This window comes from Oncorhynchus gorbuscha, unplaced genomic scaffold (genome assembly GCF_021184085.1).
Source record: "Oncorhynchus gorbuscha isolate QuinsamMale2020 ecotype Even-year unplaced genomic scaffold, OgorEven_v1.0 Un_scaffold_3238, whole genome shotgun sequence".
Taxonomy (NCBI): Eukaryota; Metazoa; Chordata; class Actinopteri; order Salmoniformes; family Salmonidae; genus Oncorhynchus; species Oncorhynchus gorbuscha.
This window is the reverse complement of record NW_025747537.1, coordinates 16,391-36,000: the sequence shown is the minus strand read 5'-3', so window position 1 is coordinate 36,000 and position 19,610 is coordinate 16,391. Positions and strand designations below refer to the sequence as shown.

The following is a 19,610-nucleotide window of genomic DNA, read 5'->3' as shown; positions in this document are numbered from 1 at the left end:
TGTGTGGCTGCCATTAATTAAGGGATGTAGCAATGGCTACATGTTGCTGTTTTGAATCCTGTGTATTATGGCATTGCGACTGACCTGAGGCAACCTGTGTGTGACACTTAATATGCATTAAACAAAGAGAGTGACGTCATCTTTGATTGAAGTCATTACACTATTCATGAAAAAAAAGTTACACACTTTGTCATAATCAGCACATAATGTAATAACTAACTGTAGTAACTATTACATTATGCTCAAAAATGTTATTACATTATGCGTTCAGCATATTTATTACACATTATTGGCAATTTATTACATTATCAGCATTTATAAAATGTTAAACGTAAAAGTTATTACATTATTACCAGATATTCCATTATTGTCAGTTATTACATTATCTGTCGCTACTGACCGTATAGATTTCAAGGAAACAAGATGACGTATCCACCCTGATTATGCATGCAAGTGTTGTTGATGAGCACTTGCACTGTGTCTATGACACTCCAGCCCGCAACGGCGCTGTAAATGCTTCTTGACGTTGGTTTGCACACCGCCATTCAAATGAAGAAGAAAAAGAAGATGGCCTTAAAAGGTTTTACACAGAGTTGGAAAATATTATATTATGACATATTTAATTATCTATCATAAAATTCCCCCTATATTGTTTTTAAAATACACACATGTCATTGATATATGTATAAAAAGTACACAAAGTATCTGGTAACTTTCACAATAGAATATGAATCAGATATGATCCGTCACAAGAAACCCCGGGAACGTTTTTATCTTCCCTCCCCTCCACGTGTGTACATCGGTCTCGGGTGGAATGTTTGTTGATGTACACCTATGAGTAGAAACGTATCAAAATTACTGTTGTAATATATATTTATCGGAGTAATGTTGAAATCAAAAACTTTCGTAAAGAAAACCCGATCAGGCGGGATCATGAAAATAGTCCGTGAGCATTACCTGCGAGACGATATTTGGTGCGGAAGTGAAGTTTGTACAGAATGCAAGCAAGAAGAGACTGTGTTGCAGAAAGACGCTTGCATTGAAAGCAACTTGTGTTCTTTCCCACACTATTTACTCCCAGACACAAATATTGTGTTGAGCCAGGTAAGTTACTGTGCAATAATGTCTAACGTAAACGTTATTATTAACAACAAATCAATACAATAAAAGTACATGTCTAAAGTAAACGCTAGATTTTCCCACCGCATCACTACAGTTTTACATTCACACGCCTCTAGTGAAAGTGTGAACCCCACTTATCGAGCTCAGGGTTTCGCAAATTCGGTCCTGCCCCCGTCCCCCGGTGGCACGTTCTGGTTTGTACCCTACCCAGCTGATTAAAATAATCAAAGCTTGATGATGAGTTTGATATTTGAGTCCGCTATGTAGTGCTGGGGCAAAAACCCTGATCTAGCTAACACTAATTTGACTAACTTTCAGGTGTGACATTCTACCACGCTGAGTCAGTATCCCTTTTAATGTCTGTAGATTGATATCCTGGAGGATCCCTTGATCAAGAACGTGATCATTCTGCAGACTGTACTCCAAGAGGTCCGCCACAGGAGCGCTCCCATCTACAAGCGGTTGAAAGACATCCTTCACGACAAGGAAAAACACTTTTACACTTTCACTAACGAACATCACAGGTAGAAAATAGATATACTGTTTGCCTTAGATAACTGACTGTTTTGTAGTGATTTAAGAGGGTGCACCCTAACTTGGTTTTGAATCAGTGACCCTTGGGGTTATCCCACCACTGACGCCAATGTAGCAATTGACTGAAATAAGTTGGAGCAAGACTGAAGTCAGCATGTTTCCCAACCAAAACAGTTTGGGAGAGTTTGCGTATATTAAACGACAAACAACATTTAGTTTGTTTTTGTTTGTTTTTTGGACTTGGGCAAGGTTTCTTAAACTGTTCTTATTCACGTTTTCTCTTGAGAAATACTGCACCTAACAACCTAATCAGATGAAAAATTGCGTGACTAAGATCTCCTAGGCAAAAAAGTAAATTTAGCTCAGGCTAGTCGCCAGCCGAACTGAAGCATGTTGACTCCTTAACTGTCCATCCATTTGTGATCAATGCTTTTCAAAGCGACGTATGGTTGTATTCTTCTGTTCCAGAGAAACGTATATAGAGAGAGAGCAGGGGGAAAGCGCCAACGATCGTAATGACAGAGCCATCCGCATATCTACCAAGTGGTACAGTGATCACCTGAACAACACCCCCACGGACAAGAGGTTAAAGGTTGTTTTGCTGACCAACGACCGGGGCAACAAGGAGAAAGCAGAGGAGTCCGGCCTGCTCACATACAGATGTAAGAAACAAGACACCTCCGTTACCTCAGTACCCCAAGATGAGACCTCTGTTCTTACCTCAGTACCCCAAGATGAGACCTCTGTTCTTGTCTTTAATATCACAATATCTGTTACCTCAGTACCCCAAGATGAGACCTCTGTTCTTACCTCAGTACCCCAAGATGAGACCTCTGTTCTTGTCTTTAATATCACAATATCTGTTACCTCAGTACCCCAAGATGAGACCTCTGTTCTTACCTCAGTACCCCAAGATGAGACCGGTGTTCTTGTCTTTAACCTTAAACACAAGGTCACAATACTAGGTGTGTTCAATATGTCGACTACGTGTTTACTCTAGTAGATGTGGACTACGTGTTTACTCTAGTAGATGTGGACTACGTGTTTACTCTAGTAGATGTGGACTACGTGTTTACTCTAGTAGATGTGGACTACGTGTTTACTCTAATAGATGTGGACTACGTGTTTACTCTAGTAGATGTGGACTACGTGTTTACTCTAGTAGATGTGGACTACGTGTTTACTCTGGTAGATGTGGACTATATGTTTACTCTAGTAGATGTGGACTACGTGTTTACTCTAGTAGATGTGGACTACGTGTTTACTCTAGTAGATGTGGACTACGTGTTTACTCTAGTAGATGTGGACTACGTGTTTAATAGTAGATGTGGACTACGTGTTTACTCTAATAGATGTGGACTACATGTTTACTCTAGTAGATGTGGACTACGTGTTTACTCTAGTAGATGTGGACTACGTGTTTACTCTAATAGATGTGGACTACATGTTTACTCTAGTAGATGTGGACTACGTGTTTACTCTAGTAGATGTGGACTGCGTGTTTACTCTAGTAGATGTGGACTACGTGTTTACTCTAGTAGATGTGGACTACGTGTTTACTCTAGTAGATGTGGACTACGTGTTTACTCTAGTAGATGTGGACTACGTGTTTACTCTAGTAGATGTGGACTACGTGTTTACTCTAGTAGATGTGGACTACGTGTTTACATCCGTGGACTACGTGTTTAATAGTAGATGAGGACTACGTGTTTGATAGCCAACCCTAGATGTGGACTACGTGTTTGACTCTACAAGGTAGATGTGGACTACGTGTACACAATATCACATTTACTAGTAGATGTTACTGTTTACAGCAGATTTTAGATTCATAGAGAAAGTGTTTACTCTGTAGATGTCATAGAGAAAGTTTACTCTGGTAGATGTCTGCGAGTTTACTCTGGTAGATGTGGACTAGAGCGTTTTACTCTGGTAGATGTGGACTACGTGTTTCTGCATATTCATAGATGTGGATCTGCATATTTTACTCTAAAGATGTGGCCTCTGTTTTCATAAAGATGTGGTCTGTTTATTCATAAAGATGTAGACTCTGTTTATTCATAAAGGTAGATCTGGATATTTTACTCAGTTAGATCTGGACATATTTTATAGAGATGCCGATCTGCATATTCATAGAGATGTGGATCTGTTATTCATAGTAGATCCGCCATCTTCATCCGTTAGATCTGTATCCATACAGGTGAGATCTGCATAGTCTGATAGCCAACCCTGAGCTGGTGGATCATAAAGCTTAGATCTGCATATTCGATGACAAGGTAAGCTGCATATCTACACAGATATCAGTTAGATCTGCATATTCATAGAGACAGCTATTTTGCATATTCATAGAGAAAGTTAGATCTGCATATTCATAGAGACAGTTAGATCTGCATATTCATAGAGAAAGTTAGATCTGCATATTCATAGAGAAAGTTAGATCTGCATATTCATAGAGAAAGTTAGATCTGCATATTCATAGAGACAGTTAGATCTGCATATTCATGGTTATTCCTGTAATTTATCCCTTTAATTTCTCTCTCCCTCCCCCAGAATGAGATCACCAGCAGTAAGGTGTTGTTCCCGGAGCACCTGCCCCTGTCTAGGATCCAGTCTGGGATTAAGAGTGGGACCTTCCAACAGGGAACGTTCCGGGCTAGCAGAGACAACTACCTGGAGGCTACTGTGTTCGTCCACGGAGAAGGAGATGACAGTACAGAGGTGAGTGCTGCTGAAGCATAGCTCGTGTTCATTAGTGGATTCTGGCCGTGTAACCTGACATAGAAGTATGGAACATTCTTTAAGTCCTCCAACAGTTGCTGAATATTTCCTCCTGGTTAGTTAACTCCTCTGTTCATGTACCTGGTTAGTTAACTCCTCTGTTCATGTACCTGGTTAGTTAACTCCTCTGTTCATGTACCTGGTTAGTTAACTCCTCTGTTCATGTACCTGGTTAGTTAACTCCTCTGTTCATGTACCTGGTTAGTTAACTCCTCTGTTCATGTACCTGGTTAGTTAACTCCTCTGTTCATGTACCTGGTTAAAAGTTAATCAACAGTATCTGTTCATGTACCATTGGTTAGTTAAATCCTTTGTGCTGTTCATGTACCTGGATGGGGATGAGTGAGTGAGTGATTGGATGGGAAATGTAAACGAAGTACAGCGTTGGTTACCATTAACTCCTCTTCCTGTCCCGCCCCTGGTTAGATTAACTCAGAACCTCTGTTCCATGTACCTGGTTGCTGTGGAGATCCTCCTCTGTTCATGGGTGGCTCCGTCCTCTGTGGTGCTGCAGGAACCCTGATGTTCATGGAGGAGGAGGCAGAGTTGAAGAGTCCGTCTGTTCATGTACCTGGTTGGGCATCATCAAGAGGAACTGGAGACCCTTCTGTGGCATGCTCTTCCTGTCCCAAATCAAAGAGGTAAACTAGCATCACTCGCTCTGTTCTGTCAATCAACACATCAATCAAATCAAGCTCTGTTCATTTATCCATGGGATGCATATACCACCATGCTTTGGTTTCTCATGTGATTATTTTTATCGTCTGTTCATGTACCTAGTTTTGTGCTGACTCCTCTATCTCATTGTTCCTGGTCTGTTATACTCCTCTCCCTTCCCAGGCGACCTGTTAGTTTCACCCCACTCCTCTGTTCCCCAGGATCCTGGTTAGAGACTCCTCTGCCACGTTGGCAGGACAGAGGATCATGGTGGCCATGTACCTGGCTGGCCCAACACTCCAGATCATGTATGTGTCTCTCAGGTCCTCTTTATTACAGTTGGGCTGCTCAGATGATCATTATGGGATATCAATGCCTGGAGAAGTGTGTGATGTACATGGTTGTGCAGCTCGACTGCAATGAAGAGGACCTGGAACGCACCTCAATCATAACGGCTTATCTCTCTGTTCGGTCTTTGAGGAACTAGCAGAGACTAGACACCATTCTCTCCTCACCCACCTGGTTCCTTAACTCCTCTCTCCTCCTCTCCCTGGTTCCTCACCCACTCCTCTGTTCATGTACCTGGTTCCTTAACTCCCTCTGTTCATGTACCTGGTTCCTTAACCCCTCTGTTCTCTCCCTGGTCTCCTTAACTCCTCTCTCCTCACCCACCCCTGGTCTCTCCTCACCCACCCCTCTGTTCCTCTCCCTCTCTCCTCCTCTCCCTCTGTTCCTCTCCCTGGGGAAAAGTGAGTGATCATTCTCTTCCTCCTTTCTCCCTTGGATACCCACAATCTTCTCCTCACCCACCCCTGTTCCCTGCCCACCCTCAGGATCTCCTCACCCACCCCTCTCTCCTGATTGGATGGGAAATCCTCTCACCCACCCAGCGTCCTGGTCTTCTCTCTCTCCTCACCCACCCCTCTCTCCTTCTCTCCCTCTCTCCTCACCCCCCTCTCCTTCTGATCCCTCTCTGCAGAACCTCTCCCTCTCTCCTCCTTCTCCCTCTCTCCTTCTCTCCTCTCTCCTCACCCACCCCTCTCTCCTCCTCCTCTGTCCTGCTGCTCTCCCTCTCCCAAGGAGGATGATGTCACAGAGGAGGAGGAGGCGGAGTTGAAGAGTGGTCCCTCTCTCCTTCTCTCCCTCTCCCTTCAGGCAGGGTGGTGGGCATCCTCACCCAGGAACTGGAGACCCTTCTGTGGCATGCTCTTCCTGTCCCAAATCAAAGACCCCTAAACTTCTCATCACCTCGCTCTGCTCTGTCTCCCCTCAACACATCAATCAAATCAAGCCTACATGAGTATTTATCCATCTCTGCATATCTCCACCATGCTCTCTCCTTCTCTCCCTGATCTCCTTTTCTCTCTGGTCTCTCCCTCTTCTCTCCCTCTCTCCTCCTTCTCTCCCTCTCTCCTCCTTCTCTCCCTCTCTCCCCTTCTCCCTCTCCTCACCCACCCCCTCTCTCTTCTCTCCCCCCCTCCTTCTCTCCCTCTCTCCTCCTTCTCCCCTCTCTCCTCACCCAGGCCCTCGTTGGCAGGACAGAGGATCATTCTGGCCCTCTCTCCTCCTCTCCCTCTCTCCAGATCACCCACCCTCTATGTGTCTTCTCTCCCTCTTTATTCTTGGGCTGCTCCTCATGATCATTATGGGATATCAATGCCTGGAGAAGTCTGTGATGTACATCCCTGTGCAGCTCGACTGCAATGAAGAGGACCTGGAACTCTCTCCTCAATCATCCCTTATCTCTCACCCACACCTCTTTCACCCACCCCTCTTTGAGGAACTAGCAGAGACTAGACACCACCCCTCTCTCCCACCCCACCCCTCTCTCCTTCTCCTCCTCCCTCTCTCCTCTCCCACCCCTCTCTCCTTCTCTCCCTCTCTCCTCTCCCTCTCCCCTTCTCTCCTTCTCTCCTTCTCTCCTTCTCTCCCTCTCTCCCTCTCTCTCCTTCTCTCCCTCTCTCCTTCTCTCCCTCTCTCCTTCTCTCCCTCTCTCCTCACCCACCCCTCTCCCTTCTCTCCCTCCTCTCCTTCTCTCCCTCTCTCCTCCTCTCTCCCTCTCTCCTCACCCACCCCTCTCTCTCCTCCTCTCCCTCTCTCCTTCTCTCCCTCTCTCCTCTCTCCTCCTCTCCCTCTCCTCTCCCCCTCTCTCCTCTCTCCCTCCCTCTCTCCTCCTCTCCCTCTCTCCTCACCCACCCCTCTCTCATCCTCTCCCTCTCTCCTCCTCTCCCTCTCTCCCTCTCTCCTTCTCTCCCTCTCTCCTCACCCACCCCTCTCCCTTCTCTCCTCTCTCCCTCTCTCCTCACCCACCCTCTCTCTCCTTCTCTCCCTCTCTCCTCCTTCTCTCCCTCTCTCCTCCTTCTCTCCCTCTCTCCTCCTTCTCCCTCTCTCTCCTCCTTCTCTCCCTCTCTCCTCCTTCTCTCCCTCTCTCCTCCTTCTCTCCCTCTCTCCTCCTTCTCTCCCTCTCTCCTCACCCACCCCTCTCTCCTTCTCTCCCTCTCTCCTCACTCCCCCTCTCTCTCCTTCTCTCCCTCTCTCCTCACCCACCCCTCTCTCCTTCTCTCCCTCTCTCCTCTCTCCCTCACCCACCCCTCTCTCCTTCTCTCCCTCTCTCCTCTCTCCCTCACCCACCCCCCCTCTCTCCTTCTCTCCCTCTCTCTCCCTCTCTCCTCTCTCCACTCTCCCTCTCTCCTCCTCTCTCCTCTCTCCTCTCTCCCTCTCCCTCTCTCTCCTTCTCTCCTCTCTCCTCCTTCTCCCTCTCTCCTTCTCTCCCTCTCTCCTCACTTCTCCCCTCTCTCCTTCTCTCCCTCTCTCCTCCTTCTCTCCCTCTCTCCTCCTTCTCTCCCTCTCTCCTCCTTCTCTCCCTCTCTCCTCCTTCTCTCCTCTCTCTCTCCCTCTCTCCTCCTCTCCTCTCCTCCTCTCTCCTTCTCTCCTCTCCCTCTCCTCTCTCCCCTCTCTCCTCCTCTCCCTCTCTCCTCCTCTCCATCTTCCTCCTCTCCCTCTCTCCTCCTCTCCCTCTCTCCTCACCCACCCCTCTCTCCTTCTCTCCTCTCTCCTCCTCTCCCTCTCTCCTTCTCTCCCTCTCTCTTCACCCACCCTCTCTCCTCCTCTCCCTCTCTCCTCCTCTCAGGGCCATTTTGTTCGTAGCCTGGGAAGTGCAGGGGACAAGGAGACGGAGACGGAGGTGCTACTGCTGGAGCATGATGTCCCTCACCAGGACTTCTCACAGGCCGTCCTCAGTTTCCTCCCCAAGATGCCCTGGAACATCACAGAGGAGGTAACTGCACCGCACAGGGGGGTTCTGTTATGGCGGCCATTTTGTGTCAAGACATATATATCAATGGTTGTCAGCTGGTGGCTACGTTGTTGTAGCTATACCAATCAACAATTTGGTAACACTACTTAAAGCCTGTTGGTATAATTGCATTATGATGTGGTTATAATACTTTATAAAGGCTCATAACATGCTTATAACAGGTAATAATGCATCACTAAACCTTATTTGATCTCCTATCAGGACATGGCTGTGAGAGAGGACCTGAGGAACCTGACGGTCTGCAGTGTGGATCCTCCTGGCTGTACGGACATAGATGATGCTCTGCACTGTAGAGAGCTGCCCAATGGAAACCAAGAGGTAGGACACTGAGCAACTAACACAGTTTACCACAGCATTTTATTGGGACGGGTGAATGTTTGGATGAGGTAACAGAATCTATTTTAATTGGTAATATGGTGGAACAGAAGTGAAAGTTGAGAAGTCATCGTGTGTGTGTTTCTTTGTGGGTTGAAGGTTGGTGTCCACATTGCTGATGTGAGCCACTTCATTCGGCCAGGCAACGCTATGGACCTGGAGGCTGCTAACAGAGGAACTACAGTCTACCTGACTGGAAGGGTACAGACCATCTGTTTCATCACATAGTGACCTTGATGAACCCTAACTAGCTCTTTTAGTGAGTCTTAAATGGCACCCTATTCCCTATATAAGTGCACTATTTTTTTTTTTTACCAGAGCCCGGGTCAAAAGTAGTCCGAAATATATTTTTATTTCACCTTTATTTAACCAGGTGGGCTAGTTGAGAACAAGTTCTCATTTACAACTACGACCTGGCCAAGATAAAGCATAACAGTGTGAACAGACAACAACACAGAGTTACACATGGAGTAAACAATAAACAAGTCAATAACACAGTGGAAGGGAAAAAAAGAGTCTATATACATTGTGTGCAAAAGGCATGAGGAGGGAGGCGAATAATTACAATTTATCAGATTGGACTGTTAAATGATCAGATGGTCATGTGCAGGTAGATACAGGGATCCATTTCAGTGTTGTATTGCTAACACAGCTGATTGTCTCCCACAGAGGATCGACATGGTTCCTGAACTGCTGAGCTCCAACCTGTGTTCTCTACGATCCAGTGTGGAGAGGTGACTTCAATACTTCCTGAAGACATCATATATGTTGTTGTTGTTGTTGTTGTTGTTGTTGTTGTTGTCATTTACCATTAGTGGTGTTCATGGTCTCTCCTCTTGGCAGGCTGGCCTTCTCTTGTATATGGGAGATCAACGACAAGGCTGAGATAGTCCAGACCAGATTCACTAAAAGTGTCATCGACTCCAAGGTAGAGGGAGAGGAAACTCACACATTTGACAATGTAACAGTTGCGATTGAGACGATGTAAGAAATGCCCCTCAGGGATCAATAAAGTTTATTGAATTGAAAGATAATTCTTCCTCCAGGCCTCGCTGACATACGCCGAGGCCCAGATGAGGATTGATGACGCCAACATGAATGATGACACCACCAAGAGCTTACGAGGCCTGAACAGACTTGCCAAGATCCTGAAGAAACGGAGGATAGAGAAAGGGTGAGGTTATGAGACCAGAACAGACTAGACAGGATCCTGAAGAGACAGGATAGAGAGGGTGAGGTTACGAGGCCTGAACAGACTTGCCAAGATCCTGAAGAAACGGAGGATAGAGAAAGGGTGAGGTTACGAGACCTGGACAGACTAGACAGGATCCTGAAGAGACAGGATAGAGAGGGTGAGGTTATGAGACCTGGACAGACTAGACAGGACCCTGAAGAGACAGGATAGAGGAAGGGTGAGGTTACGAGACCTGGACAGACTAGCCAGGACCCTGAAGAGACAGGATAGAGAAAGGGTGAGGTTACGAGACCTGGACAGACTAGACAGGATCCTGAAGAGACAGGATAGAGAAAGGGTGAGGTTACGAGACCTGGACAGACTAGACAGGACCCTGAAGAGACAGGATAGAGGAAGGGTAAGAGGCCTGAATAGACTAGCCAGGACCCTGAAGAGACCGAGGATAGAGGAAGGGTGAGGTTACTAGACCTGGACAGACTAGACAGGACCCTGAAGAGACCGAGGATAGAGGAAGGGTAAGAGACCTGAACAGACTACATTTACATTTAAGTCATTTAGCAGACGCTCTTATCCAGAGCGACTTACAAGCCAGGACCCTGAAGAGACAGGATAGAGGAAGGGTGAGGCTACGAGACCTGAACAGACTAGACAGGATAGAGAGGGTGAGGTTACGAGGCCTGAACAGACTAGCCAGGACTCTGAAGAGACAGGATAGAGAAAGGGTGAGGTTATGAGACCTGGACAGACTAGACAGGATCCTGAAGAGACAGGATAGAGAAAGGGTGAGGTTATGAGACCTGAACAGACTTGCCAAGATCCTGAAGAAACGGAGGATAGAGAAAGGGTGAGGTTATGAGACCAGAACAGACTAGACAGGATCCTGAAGAGACAGGATAGAGGAAGGGTGAGGTTACTAGACCTGAACAGACTAGACAGGATCCTGAAGAGACCGAGGATAGAGGAAGGGTAAGAGGCCTGAACAGACTAGACAGGATCCTGAAGAGACAGGATAGAGAAAGGGTGAGGTTATGAGACCTGAACAGACTAGACAGGACCCTGAAGAGACAGGATAGAGGAAGGGTGAGGTTACGAGACCTGGACAGACTAGACAGGACCCTGAAGAGACAGGATAGAGAAAGGGTGAGGTTACGAGACCTGAACAGACTAGACAGGATCCTGAAGAGACAGGATAGAGAAAGGGTGAGAGGCCTGAACAGACTAGACAGGACCCTGAAGAGACAGGATAGAGGAAGGGTAAGAGGCCTGAACAGACTAGCCAGGATAGAGGAAGGGTGAGGTTACTAGACCTGGACAGACTAGACAGGACCCTGAAGAGACCGAGGATAGAGGAAGGGTAAGAGACCTGAACAGACTACATTTACATTTAAGTCATTTAGCAGACGCTCTTATCCAGAGCGACTTACAAGCCAGGACCCTGAAGAGACAGGATAGAGGAAGGGTGAGGCTACGAGACCTGAACAGACTAGACAGGATAGAGAGGGTGAGGTTACGAGGCCTGAACAGACTAGCCAGGACTCTGAAGAGACAGGATAGAGAAAGGGTAAGAGGCCTGAACAGGCTAGCCAGGACCCTGAAGAGACCGAGGATAGAGGAAGGGTCTGTGATGTCAGTAGTTGATTTCCTTTTCCCTAACTGTTGAAAGAGAAGGATCATTAGAACTGTGGCAGATTGATGTATTCCCAAAGGTGATTAGTTGGTTGATGGATTGATTGTGTTTATTGATCTGGTTGCTGGTGTCATTAATCTATATGTTGTACTCTGTCTTTGTTGGTAATCTAACATGGTGGTTTTCCGTTGTGTGTTTCAGTGCGTTGACTCTCTCCTCGCCTGAGGTTCGCTTCCACATCGACAGTGAGACTCACGACCCCATAGACCTACAGACCAAGGAACTCAAGTACGTTGTTAGGCTTTTAGAATATAGAATTTAAAATAAGGCTTTTAGAATATAGAATTTAAAATAAGGCTTTTAGAATATAGAATTTAAAATAAGGCTTTTAGAATATAGAATTTAAAATAAGGCTTTTAGAATATAGAATTTAAAATAAGGCTTTTAGAATATAGAATTTAAAATAAGGCTTTTAGAATATAGAATTTAAAATAAGGCTTTTAGAATATAGAATTTAAAATAAGGCTTTTAGAATATAGCATTTAAAATAAGGCTTTTAGAATATAGAATTTAAAATAAGGCTTTTAGAATATAGAATTTAAAATAAGGCTTTTAGAATATAGAATTTAAAATAAGGCTTTTAGAATATAGAATTTAAAATAAGGCTTTTAGAATATAGCATTTAAAATAAGGTTCTATTTAAGGGGCTTGAAACTGTGCTGTCGTTTTGACCCTGACTAACGTGGTTTAAACTTCAACAAGTTCAGCTGAATTCACATGAATATTGACAAGCTTTTTGTGGCCTGTCAAAGCATCCTGCTGTTTCCAGTTGTACCTTGTCACTGGGTTATAACATCCAGCAGTAGATCTCTGCTCAGAGACTTGATGTTCACGCTGTATCGGTGGGTTCAAATTCAAATAACTTTATTGTTCCCCAGGGAGACCAACTCGATGGTGGAGGAGTTCATGTTGCTGGCCAACATCTCAGTAGCTCAGAAGATTTATGATGAGTTCTCAGAGTGCGCTCTTCTCAGGAAGCACCCCGCCCCTCCTCCATCCAACTACGACATCCTTAACAAGGCTGCCAAGTCTAAGGTACATCTACGTATTCAGACTGACTAGACCTCAACATCTAAAACAAGTCTAATGACATCTATATATTCAGACTAGACATCTATAACCAGTCTAATGACATCTATATATTCCGACTAGACATCTATAACCAGTCTAATGACAGGTACATCTATAGACAATACTTCTGTCTAAAACACAGTTTTAATAAGACTATCTTTTTTGGGGACAATTGTTCCTTTCCGGGTCGAAGGACAACGAAATAGGGACTGACGTAGAACCTTCAGTGTAATGTAGTCCTAACGTTGTTGTTTCTGACATCAGTCTAATGTAGTCCTCACGTTGTTGTTTCTGACAGTCTAATGTAGTCCTAACGTTGTTGTTTCTGACATCAGTCTAATGTAGTCCTCACGTTGTTGTTTCTGACAGTCTAATGTAGTCCTAACGTTGTTGTTTCTGACATCAGTCTAATGTAGTCCTAACGTTGTTGTTTCTGACAGTCTAATGTAGTCCTAATGTTGTTGTTTCTGACAGTCTAATGTAGTCCTAACGTTGTTGTTTCTGACATCAGTGTAATGTAGTCCTAACGTTGTTGTTTCTGACATCAGTCTAATGTAGTCCTAACGTTGTTGTTTCTGACATCAGTCTAATGTAGTCCTAACGTTGTTGTTTCTGACATCAGTCTAATGTAGTCCTAACGTTGTTGTTTCTGACATCAGTCTAATGTAGTCCTAACGTTGTTGTTTCTGACATCAGTCTAATGTAGTCCTCACGTTGTTGTTTCTGACATCAGTCTAATGTAGTCCTCACGTTGTTGTTTCTGACATCAGTCTAATGTAGTCCTAACGTTGTTGTTTCTGACATCAGTCTAATGTAGTCCTAACGTTGTTGTTTCTGACATCAGTCTAATGTAGTCCTAACGTTGTTGTTTCTGACATCAGTCTAATGTAGTCCTAACGTTGTTGTTTCTGACATCAGTCTAATGTAGTCCTAACGTTGTTGTTTCTGACATCAGTCTAATGTAGTCCTAACGTTGTTGTTTCTGACATCAGTCTAATGTAGTCCTAACGTTGTTGTTTCTGACATCAGTCTAATGTAGTCCTAACGTTGTTGTTTCTGACATCAGTCTAATGTAGTCCTCACGTTGTTGTTTCTGACAGTCTAATGTAGTCCTCACGTTGTTGTTTCTGACAGTCTAATGTAGTCCTAACGTTGTTGTTTCTGACATCAGTCTAATGTAGTCCTAACGTTGTTGTTTCTGACATCAGTCTAATGTAGTCCTAACGTTGTTGTTTCTGACATCAGTCTAATGTAGTCCTAACGTTGTTGTTTCTGACATCAGTCTAATGTAGTCCTAACGTTGTTGTTTCTGACAGTCTAATGTAGTCCTAACGTTGTTGTTTCTGACATCAGTCTAATGTAGTCCTAACGTTGTTGTTTCTGACATCAGTCTAATGTACAGTCTAATGGTCTAACGTTGTTGTTTCTGACATCAGTCTAATGTAGTCCTAACGTTGTTGTTTCTGACATCAGTCTAATGTAGTCCTAACGTTGTTGTTTCTGACATCAGTCTAATGTAGTCCTAACGTTGTTGTTTCTGACATCAGTCTAATGTAGTCCTAACGTTGTTGTTTCTGACATCAGTCTAATGTAGTCCTAACGTTGTTGTTTCTGACATCAGTCTAATGTAGTCCTAACGTTGTTGTTTCTGACATCAGTCTAATGTAGTCCTCACGTTGTTGTTTCTGACATCAGTCTAATGTAGTCCTCACGTTGTTGTTTCTGACATCAGTCTAATGTAGTCCTCACGTTGTTGTTTCTGACAGTGTAATGTAGTCTTAACGTTGTTGTTTCTGACATCAGTCTAATGTAGTCCTCACGTTGTTGTCCCTCCCCTCAGGATATGGTGATCCACACGGACCTCAGTCTCAGACTCTAGAACACACACTCTCTGGATCGACCCAGGTGGAACACAGTCTTCCCTACTTCAACACCTTGCTGTATCCCTGCAACAGACGCTGCATGATGCAGGCTTGTACTTCTGCTCCGGGATGGACAGTGACTTCCACCACTATGGACTGGCCTCTCCCATCTACACACACTTCACCTCACCTATCAGACGGTGAGAACACACACTTCACCTCACCTATCGGACGGCGAGAACACTCTCTCTCTACTCCTGACTGGTCCACCCCCCCTTCTCTACCTCTAACTGGACCACCCCCACCCGCCTTCTCTACCTCTGACTGGACCACACCCCTCCTCTACTCCATCAGACTGGTCCACCCCATCCCCCTTCTCTACCTCTGACTGGACCACACCCCTCCTCTACTCATCTGACTGGTCCAGAACTCACACCCCCCCTCCTCTAGTCAGACTGGTCCGGTCCCCCCTCCCTTCTCTACCTCTGACTGGAACACACCCTCCTCTACTCCTGACTGGACCACCCCCTTCTCTACCTCTGACTGGACCACACCTCCTCCTCACTCCAGACTGGTCCACCACCCCCTTCTCTACCTATCTGACTGGACCACACCCTCCTCTACTCATCTGACTGGTCCACACCCCCACCTCTACTCCTGACTGGACCACACACTTCTCAGACTGACTGGACCACCCCACCCCCCTCTGCTCCTGACTGGTCCACCCCCTCCCTTCTCTACCTCTGACTGGACCACCCCCCTCCTCTACTCCTGACTGGTCCACCCCACCCCCCCCCTCAACTCCTGACTGGTCCACCCCCCCCCTCTCTACCTCTGACTGGACCACCCCCTCCTCTACTCCTGACTGGTCCACCCCCCCCTTCTCTACCTCTGACTGGTCCACCCCCTTCTCTACCTCTGACTGGACCACCCCCTTCTCTACCTCTGACTGGTCCACCCCCCCCCTTCTCTACCTCTGACTGGACCACCCCCTTCTCTACCTCTGACTGGACCACCCCCCCCCTTCTCTACCTCTGACTGGACCACCCCCCTTCTCTACCTCTGACTGGACCACCCCCCTTCTCTACCTCTGACTGGACCACCCCCCCCCTTCTCTACCTCTGACTGGACCACCCCCCTTCTCTACCTCTGACTGGTCCACCCCCCTTCTCTACCTCTGACTGGACCACCCCCCCCTCTCTACCTCTGACTGGTCCACCCCCTTCTCTACCTCTGACTGGTCCACCCCCCTTCCTCTACCCTGACTGGTCCCCCACCCCCTTCTCTACCTCTGACTGGACCACCCCCACCCCCTTCTCTACCTCTGACTGGACCACCCCCTTCTCTACCTCTGACTGGACCACCCCCCCCTTCTCTACCTCTGACTGGTCCACCCCCTCTTCTCTACCTCTGACTGGTTCCACCCCCACCCCCTTCTCTACCTCTGACTGGACCACCCCCACCCCCTTCTCTACCTCTGACTGGACCACCCCCTCCTCTACTCCTGACTGGCCCACCCCCTCCTCTACTCCTGACTGGCCCACCCCCTCCTCTACTCCTGACTGGACCACCCCCTTCTCTACCTCTGACTGGACCACCCCCCCTTCTCTACCTCTGACTGGACCACCCCCTCCTCTACTCCTGACTGGTCCATCCCCCTCCTCTCTACTCCAGACTGGCCCACCCCCTCCTCTACCCTGACTGGCCCACCCCCCTCCTCTACTCCTGACTGGACCACCCCCCTTCTCTACCTCTGACTGGACCACCCCCTTCTCTACTCCAGACTGGTTCGTCCACACCCCCCTTCTCTACCTCTGACTGGTCCACCCCCCTTCTCTGACTCTCTGGTCCACCCCCACCCCCCTTCCTCTACCCTGACTGGTCCACCCCCCTTCTCTACTCCTGACTGGTCCACCCCCACCACCCCCTTCCTCTACCCTGACTGGTTCTGATGTGATTGTAACCTCTACAGATACTCTGACATCATCGTGCATCGGCTGCTGGCTGTAGCCATTGGAGCAGACAGCACTTACCCAGACCTGATGGACAAACACAAGCAGTCTGCCCTCTGCAACAACCTCAACTACAGACACAAGATGGCCCAGTACGCCCTCCTCTGTAGCCTACCACACACAGGTACTGGACTCACCCAACACACTGACCTGTTAGAGCCTCTAACCTTCCACACACAGGTACTGGACTCACCCAACACACTGACCTGTTAGAGCCTCTAACCTTCCACACACAGGTACTGGACTCACCCAACACACTGACCTGTTAGAGCCTCTAACCTTCCACACACAGGTACTGGACTCACCCAACACACTGACCTGTTAGAGCCTCTAACCTTCCACACACAGGTACTGGACTCACCCAACACACTGACCTGTTAGAGCCTCTAACCTTCCACACACAGGTACTGGACCCACCCAACACACTGACCTGTTAGAGCCTCTAGCCTTCCACACACAGGTACTGGACTCACTATTTAACCAGGAAGTCCCATTGAAGACGAGGGACCCATTTTTACAAAAGGACAACTAGGTCATATTCATTAGTGCACCGTAGCAAAATGCTCTGCAACGGAAATTGGAAAAATAACATATCTTACTGGACATTTCCGGGTAGTCTCCCTGTTTCCATCTGTTTGACGAGATAATGTGTCGTTTCCTCCAGCTGTTCTTCAAGAGCAGAGGCATCCTGAACGAAGAGGGCTTCATCCTGTTTGTGAGGAAGAACGCCATCATCGTCCTCATCCCTAAGTTTGGTCTGGAGGGAACGGTGTTCTTTGAGAACAAAGATAAACCCAGCCCCAAACTGATCTTCAACGAAGAGGTATCCTCGTTGTGTCAGAGAAAATTAAAGCTTTTTTTTGTGTGTGTATGGATCAACTGTAACTCTGTGTGTGTGTGTATGGATCAACTGTAACTCTGTGTGTGTGTGTGTGTGTATGGATCAACTGTAACTCTGTGTGTGTGTGTGTGTGTGATCAACTGTAACTCTGTGTGTGTGTGTGTGTGTGTATGGATCAACTGTAACTCTGTGTGTGTGTGTGTGGATCAACTGTAACTCTGTGTGTGTGTGTGTGTGTGTGTGTGTGTGCAGGCTCCTAGTCTGACGGTGGAGGGCCACTCCTTCAATATGTTTGACAAGGTCAAAGTGACCATCAGTCTGGATGCGTCCAACGTCCAGCACCAGAAGATCAGGATGTCCCTGGTTGAACCTGTGGTACGTTTGTTGTTTCAAACTGAATCTCTCTGTAATTACAGAGATCCCATGGTGGCAATTTCCATGAAGTTATGAACTAAAACCATGTTCAGGTAACGGTTTGTGTCCGACGAGGTAAAATAGCCTTGTCATGTCACTCATTTCAGGCTTGGACATGTAACTGATATGGTTGTTGTTTTTCTAGATCTCTGGAGTGAGTGTGGCGCCGTCTGAACCAGAACCAGAGGTCAAGAGAGCTAAACTGGACCGTTGAACAACCCCATCCTCAGACTGAAACTCTTCTCCTAGTTCAGTTTAGAGTTATTTTAAATGTCTAGCTTTTCTCTTCTACATTACAAGCACAGAACATCCTGTGGTTAATATGACTTTAAAACCTTCAGTCAGAACCTTTTTTTCCTTGACCTATAGAAAGTCATCCTTCCAGGTAAATGTTAATGGGATGATTTACTGTGGCAAGACATAATGACCCATGGGGTTTGTACGGTCTATTCTGGAAGGAATGTTACCTTGTAAAACTCCCAATAAAGCTCTTGGTTTTAGCCCATGTTCCTTTTCTCATCTCTTTGTCTAGTCTCTGTTTTGTGATTGGAGTCGGTGCATTTCATTCACACGTAGCCAGGAAACTGAAGAGTAGCCCAGTTGTACAACATTTAATGTGTCTCAGTGGTCTAGTCAGAACATTACACTCATTCAATAACACTTCCTCCATAAAACATATCAGCTGATGGTGGCTTTGTTTAAAGGGGAGCTCTGCAGTTATACAAATATTTATAACAAAATGTACAATAAATATCCTCAATCACAGTTCGCATTCCCGTAATTGTTTAACTGATTAAAATGATTAATGCTAAATTCACAATCAACAAGAATATAAAATGTATAAATACATAACTGAGTCAATTTTCATCTGTCCCTTGTTCATGTCAACACTACGTTTTCCAAAATAGCACCTTATTCCCAATATAGTGCACTACTGACCAGGGCTCCAAAGTAGTGCACTATATAGGCTGCCATTTCAACTCCACTACGAGGGACAGCTAGCGCCAATAGGAATTCATTTCAAGGTTCATTTGTGCGAATGGCGGCATCTAAACATTGTCACTTAGCCGGGATGTTATTCAGTACACGATTCACTCTAAACAAAAGCGTTTGGCAACAGTTTGTTTCTATTGGACAAATTCAGGTAGGTTCCATGTCTAGAGTAAAGGGTTTCCAACAGAATCCGACTAATGAATACACCCCGACACGGCTGCTTTAAAACATGGCAAAACATCATTGGCTTTAGGTGGGAGGGGCTTCCTTGTGTTCTCCTCCAATCAGCTCACTCAAGGGTGTTGAGGAAAAACAGTCTGGAAAACAAAAAAAGTATTCTCCATAAGCTGTACCACGTCAATCATGGTTGAGCAATGTTTAAACTCACATTAAATACCATCCAATTCTGGTGTCAGAGGAAAACCCTAAACATTGTCAAAGGCTCCAGCAACCAAAGTTATTCTCTCTGCTCCACAGCAAGAGGTACCGGAGTACCAAGTCTGGGACCAAAAGTCTCCTGAACAGCTTCTACCCCCCAGGCCGCCAGACTGCTGAACAGCTTCTACCCCCAGGCCGCCAGACCGCTGAACAGCTTCTACCCCCAGGCCGCCAGACCGCTGAACAGCTTCTACCCCCAGGCCGCCAGACCGCCGAACAGCTTCTACCCCCAGGCCGCCAGACCGCCGAACAGCTTCTACCCCCAGGCCGCCAGACCGCCGAACAGCTTCTACCCCCCAGGCCGCCAAACAGCTTCTA

The 19,610-nt window shown here is 46.5% G+C and overlaps 1 pseudogene; it reads left to right on the top strand.

Annotated features, from left to right (window-relative positions):
- The first annotated feature begins 768 nt into the window (after window positions 1-768).
- On the top strand, window positions 769-18,380 carry LOC124027445 (annotated as a pseudogene).
- The last annotated feature ends 1,230 nt before the right edge of the window (window positions 18,381-19,610 follow it).